Below are 6,999 nucleotides of genomic sequence, written 5' to 3'. Positions count from 1 at the left end.
GACTGGAATGCCTCTTCTTGTTTTTCAAAATATTCATTAATAAACAATTAAGGAAGTTTACAGCATATTTTTGAAGCCTTTATTTCAAATGGCAGTAAAAGGATTGTAAAAAGTTTTTGTTTTAAGTCAGTTTCCATCTTTTGCCATTATCAAAAGTGGGCAGGTTTCTGTTCCTGGTTTCTTAATCCCTAACTTTCTATCCATATATCAGCTTTTATATTTCTGATTTCTTTTTATATGTTTAATAGCAATAGAAATTCAGTCTTTGTCTCTGATACTTCTGCCGTAAATGCAGTATTTGTTACTGCTTCTGAAATAACAAGCATGGAACTGGGAAGAAGAATTGTTCAGTGATGGACCAGATCTTTCATACTGACATCTCTTAAACACAAATTTACTTAACATAAATTACTACGTTTAACATAAATTTAACATAAGTTACTGCATTTTTGAATTACATCAGATTCAAAAATTTAAAATCAGATGATCTGTGGAGAGCTGGCTTGTAGAAAAGGGGCATGCCGACTTAGACATGTTGCTTCTTAACACTTAGACAAGCTGCTTCTTAACAATAGCCATATTCAGCTAACTATTGCTTAAGATGCCTGTGTCCAATCAGCGATTTAGGGTGCAATAACCTTGCTGCAACATAGAGGTGGTGGGAGCCGTTGAGAATGCAGTAATCACTAGCAAGAATGCGGAAATCAGACATTATAGCTAATATGTATCTATGTTTAAGGCAAGTAGCCAAACTTAGGGCGTGGAAGTATATAACCAATAATATTATACGATTACAGAATATGCATGATCTAGTTAACTACACTATAAAACTGTATACTGCAGATCAATAAACTGAAGCTTGTAGTAAACCCATATTGGATTGTCAAGCCTCTGTTTCTCGGCATTATGGTGACCCCGACGTCCAAGGGTCTTGCTCCCCTTTTGGCTGGATCTGTTTGGGAGGCGATGTAGCCACGACCGAGAAGGCACCTGGCTTCGATCACCCAGAAGGGTCAAAGCAGTGGGGCGCACTGACCAGACGACCGTTACAGACGAGATCCAGACACTGCCGGACTTGCGAGGTGGGATCTCCACATACGCACCAGGGAGGAGAAGCAGCCGATAACCTCGAGGGGGTGGAAGTGAGTGTGCAGTTCCATAAATCGGAATGGAGAGGGAAGCTGCTTTAGACTTGTTATTTTGCTTTTTAGAAAAGCGTGGGGTTAAGGTTAAGGACATAAAGAGTGATTTAGTGGGGTTGACAGCATGGGGGTTGGCTAAAGGTTGTTTTATTGACCCTAATACCCTTTTTGACCGTGATGAATGGCAGAAAGTAGGAGATAAGGTGGGGGATGCTATGTGTGATGATGAGAAACTGGGGAAAAAGCTAGGTAAAACATGGAAGATAGTTAGCACTGCTCTTGATCAATATCATGCAGAACAGAAAGCAGCTAAAGCTGCTGCTGAACACTTGAGACCACCTTCCTCATCCCCTAAAGAGCAGCCATGGCCGCTCCCCCCATTAACAAACACAGTACATATTCCCCCTACTAATCCATTTGCTGAGCCTTCTGAGGATGCGGTTAAGCCTTCCGCTCCGATCGAGTCTTCTGACCCAGTATCTCACGATGCAGTTTCTCAGTCACCCGATCTTCCACCTACTGGGAGTCTGGCCGCTCCCGGTGGTGTCGGGCCGGGGTCTGTGAATCGGCGTGAAGCTATGTGGAAGCAGATTGCTGCACAGGCGGCACAGGAGGGGGAGTTAGAGGCTGCGACTGACATGCTGAGTGCATTCCCAATAGTTTTCGAACCAGATGCCGGGGGGGGGTTTACTGCTAGTATTTCACCTTTAGATTGGAAAATATTATCACAGTTACGAGCTACTGTTAGCGAGTTTGGAGTTACGGGGGAACCCAGTAAACAAATGTTAGATTATATCTGGGGGTCAGGACTTCTGCTCCCCTGTGATATTAAAAGCATTATTAAATTAATACTTACTCAACATCAACAATTGCTGTTCAATGCTCATTGGCAGGCATTCTGCCAGGAGTCAGTGGGTGTAAATTGCCAAAAAGGTGACCCACTATATGGAGTTACTCTGGATGAATTGATGGGGTTAGGTCCTTATTTAAGAAGTGAGGCTCAGGCATTGTTGGGATCAGATAAGATTAGAGAATCTATGGATTTGGCTCGACAAGCTTTGAATAAGTTAAAGGTACCTGGTGGTCTTCCGTCCTACATGTCTATAAAACAGGGACGGGATGAGCCCCTGGGGTCCTTTGTAGATAAGGTGGCAGGAGCAATCAAAGCAGCAGGAACAGCTGAGTACATGCAAGGGGCTATATTAAAGCAGTGTGTATTACAGAATGGGAATGCTTCAATCCAAAACCTTATAATGACTTTGTCAGGGAATTGGTCTATAGAGGAACTTTTAGAAAGGGCTATGATGATTCCCACAGGCAATCAGGCTATGTTAGTCGGTGCTATTGAGGAACTAGGAAAGGGCTTGAAAGCACAGGCAGAAACTTCTCATACTCAATTACTGGCCGCACTTGCACCCCTCCGACAGCCAAGGCCACCTCCAGTAACTCGAAAAACAAAGCTCCATTGTTTTCGCTGTGGACAGCCAGGGCACTTACGGTGAAACTGCTCTGCTGGAGCAGTGTGGTGTTCTCATTGCCAGTCTCCGTCACACAGCTCTGCGGCTTGTCGGAGATCCCAGGGAAACGGGAATCGAAGCGCGAAGGGGGGCCGCGCTATGACACAAATAGTTGCCTCCGCCCAATTTCAGCCGCCTTACAACCAACCACTCCAGCCTCCTTACAGCCAGTTACCTGGCAACCAGCCACCGTCGGGAGCCTCGGGGTGGACCTGGCAACTGCAGTAGACGTTACCTTGGTGGATAACACCCCCAAGCGGATACCTACTGGAATTACAGGACCAATTATAATCAGGGGGCAACCTGTGAGTGCTCTTTTGATCGGGCGTTCATCTGCAACCATGAAAGGACTGGACATTTTAACTGGATTAATCGATGCTGATATTCAGGGTACAATTGACATTATGGCTCGGACATTTCATCCACCTATTCATATTCCCGCTGGATCTAAAATTGCTCAACTTGTGCCTATACCACAGTTGCTCCAAAATCCATCTGGCCGTCCTCATCGAGGAGCAGGAGGTTTTGGCTCCACAGGCCCTGCGGTTATGCTAACAGTGGATTTGGGGCAACGTCCACAAAAAAGGATATCTTTGGAATATTCTGGCCATTGGATACAATTAACAGCACTTTTGGATACTGGAGCTGATGTCACAGTAGTGGATGAAAACAAATGGCCTGCTCACTGGCCAGCCTACGCATCTGGAGCGACTGTTTCTGGTGTAGGAGGTATCACCATGGCTCGTCGGTCACCACGTTTAAAAATCACCATCGATGACAAAGTTGTGGACTGTGTGGTACAGTTGTTACCACTTCCCCCAGGAGTAAATGCTTTGGTAGGCCGTGATGTTTTGGCCCAAATGGGAGTTGTATTAACATCAGAATCGCATTTCTAGAGGGGGCCATTGCATGGACTTTCCCCATCCGTCTCACCTAGATTACAAATGAACCCATATGGATGGAGCAATGGCCTCTGAAAAAGGAAAGTCTGGAACAAGCACACTCCTTGATACAAGAACAATTCCAACAGGGACACTTGCATTTATCTACTAGTCCATGGAATACTCCAATTTTTGTTATAAAGAAAAAATCTGGAAAATATAGACTGCTCCATGATCTGCGTGCTGTAAATGATCAAATGCAACAGATGGGAGCCTTACAACCAGGGCTCCCCAATCCCAGCATGCTACCAGATGAATGGTTTCTACTTGTTGTGGATTTAAAAGACTGTTTTTTCACCACTGGACTACATCCAGACGACATGCAGTGTTTTGCTTTTACGCTGCCCTCAATTAACCGTGAGGCACCTGCACAACGTTTTGAATGGACTGTATTGCCACAGGGAATGCGGAACTCACCGACACTTTGTCAACTGTATGTGGATGCTGCTCTCAGGCCTCTTCGGACGGCCTGGCCAAAAGTAATCATCTATCACTACATGGATGATATATTACTGGCGCAGAGCGCACCTTTTACCGCAGATCAGTTATATACCCTGACTCATCACCTGCATGCTCAGGGCCTTACAATCGCCCCTGAAAAGGTACAGAACACATCACCATGGCGATATTTGGGATGGACAATAACAGACCATCAGGTTCGTCCTCAAAAACTGCAAATTCACACAAACATCCAAACCCTACATGATGCTCAGAAACTGATGGGTGACTTACAATGGCTTCGGCCTGTCATTGCTATTCCTAATGAACTGTTAAATGTCTTGCAGCGTCTACTGAAAGGCACTGATCCAGCTACAAAAGTCACCTTGTCTACAGCACAGCAGGCGGCGATCCGGACTATCTCAGAACCTGTTGTACAAAATCATACATCTCGTCGTCTACTTGATGTGCCACTGAATATCACTGTGTTAACTGGCTCTCAGTACCTTTTGGGTGCCATCACTCAGCATAAAAAGAAAACGGGGGAAAATACCCCCACCACAAATGAGGATTACAATGTTTTGGTGCTGGAATGGTTAGCACCACCCCTTCAACCGCGAAAAACGATTCAGGAAAACATAATTACAATGGCAAATCTTATCAAATGTGGCCGCCAAAGGATAAGGGAGATCCAAGGAACATCACCAGGGGAAATACAGGTACCACTGAAGCTGGATGACCTGAACTGGTACTTACAAAATTCTATGGAACTTCAGGCAGCGTTGCTGGAAGAGGGAACACTCATCAGTATCCAACCTCTCCAGCCTTCTACGCTGGCATGGATGTCTAATCACCAATGGCTAATAAAGCCATTGCGGTCATCCTCTCCGCTTTCAGGAGCAGTGACTGTCTATACAGATGCTGGCAAACGCTCCCGTAAAGCTGCTGCGACGTGGATGGAGGAGAAGCAATGGCGACACAAAATTATTCCTGCAACACCGGAGGACTCTTTACAAACCTTGGAACTATCAGCAGTGGTCTGGGTCTTTACCAACTGGATAGACCAACCTGTTAACATCGTCACAGACTCTCTCTATGTTGCAGACATTGCTAACAGAATTGAGGAAGCAATGGTTAAGGACGTGCAAAAACGCCGACTAGCGGAATTATTGATGGTGCTTAAACGCACCATTGACCAAAGGACTGACCCATATGCCGTGTTGCATATAAGAATTCATCAGTGGTCAGAGGGCCTTGGAGAAGGCAATGCCAGAGTGGACCGATTGGTAGCGGTGGCGGAAGCTCCAGTGTCTTCCTTTGAGAGGGCCCGCCACGCACACATGAACTTTCATCAAAATGCAAGGAGTCTCCATAAGGGTTTTGGAATTCCACTGGCAGAAGCCAGGGCCATAGTGTGGGCCTGCCCTATTTGTAGTTTTCATAACCAGGGTGTTGGTTTGGGTATGGGAGTGAACCCCAAGGGGTTACAAGCTAATGAGTTATGGCAGATGGATGTAACACATTTCCCTGAATTCGGTAGATTAAAATATGTCCATGTTTGCATTGACACATACAGCCACATGATATGGGCAACATTACAGCCCGGCGAAAGAGCCCGGGATGTTATAAGGCACCTTACTAGCTGCTTTGCGGTATTGGGCAAACCCAAAGCTATCAAAACAGACAACGGACCAGCTTATTGTAGTGCCTTGGTGAAAAAATACATGCAACTCTGGGATATAAAACATACTACAGGAATTCCTCACTCCCCAACAGGGCAGGCAATGGTAGAACGAGCAAATGCAACAATAAGGGGTTACCTGGCAAAACATAAGGAGGTTTCAGATAGTAGAGAAAGGCTTTCTAAAACCCTGTTTGTACTAAATCATCTGTGTATATTTGGAGATCAGGATTTACCACCTATCTTAATGCATCACAAGGGAGTGGCACAGCCACCGGTACCACGCATGAAGGTCCTATATAAGGACCCCAAAACAGGCATCTGGGAGGGTCCAGTAGAGGTCATATATTCTGGCAGAGGTTATTTTTGTGTATCTTCCTCTACAGGCCCCCTTTGGGTTCCTAGCCGCTGGGTGAAGCCTGCACTTGATCAACCTGGCACGGCTACAGGTGCCCCCGATACCGCCGATCGATGAAACACCACGACTGATCCGGCTTCTACATTGTGCTCTTGATCCTATCTTGCGGCGAGCTGGGGTTCCAGTCAAGCGTTGGCAAACTCGCTTTACTTGCCATGAATAAAACCACTGCAGCCACTTTAATGCGGTCCAGAAAGAGACGCAGTCTTACTTTGGATGCAAACTGCAATGATGAAGTAGGCCTATGGAATAAACCGTCTCGGATTTTTGCTTCCCTTTTACCACACGTGGGCACTGCACATGCATTAAAAACCATAGGGAGATTGGCCTGCTGGGTAAGCAAGCAGTCAAATGTTACTACAGAAATAATAGAAAAGCTATCTGCTGACATGGATAGCTTAAGGCATTCCATACTGCAGAATCGTGCTGCCATAGATTTTATATTGCTTGCTCAGGGGCATGGCTGTGATGAATTTGATGGTATGTGCTGTTTCAACCTTAGCAATCATGGTGAGTCAATACATAAACAACTTCAATGGCTTAAGGAGCATACGGCAAAGATAACAGTGCAAAAGGACGATGGCCTATTCGGAATTCTATGGGGCAACTGGGGTATAACAGGATGGCTTCGCTATATCTTGCAAGTAGGATTGGTGATTTTACTTGTCCTTGTTGGCATAGCTGTTATTCTACCTTGTGCTTTGCAATGCTTGAAGAAATCATTATCACAGACAGTAAATCAGCTTTGGCTTGCACAAACACGTAAAGAAAACAGGGGAATTGTGGAGAGCTGGCTTGTAGAAAAGGGGCATGCCGACTTAGACAAGTTGCTTCTTAACACTTAGACAAGCTGCTTCTTAAC

At 45.5% G+C, this 6,999-nt stretch overlaps 1 pseudogene; it reads left to right on the top strand.

The window, feature by feature from the left end:
- The first annotated feature begins 1,168 nt into the window (after positions 1-1,168).
- LOC146441467 (endogenous retrovirus group K member 113 Gag polyprotein-like) lies at positions 1,169-2,887 on the top strand (annotated as a pseudogene).
- Positions 2,888-6,999: the final 4,112 nt, after the last annotated feature.

This window comes from Lichenostomus cassidix, chromosome 2, assembly GCF_008360975.1.
Source record: "Lichenostomus cassidix isolate B80296 chromosome 2, HeHo_3.0, whole genome shotgun sequence".
In the NCBI taxonomy this organism is placed as follows: domain Eukaryota; kingdom Metazoa; phylum Chordata; class Aves; order Passeriformes; family Meliphagidae; genus Lichenostomus; species Lichenostomus cassidix.
The sequence above is the reverse complement of the archived record's forward strand: the minus strand, read 5'-3'. Positions and strand labels throughout refer to the sequence as shown.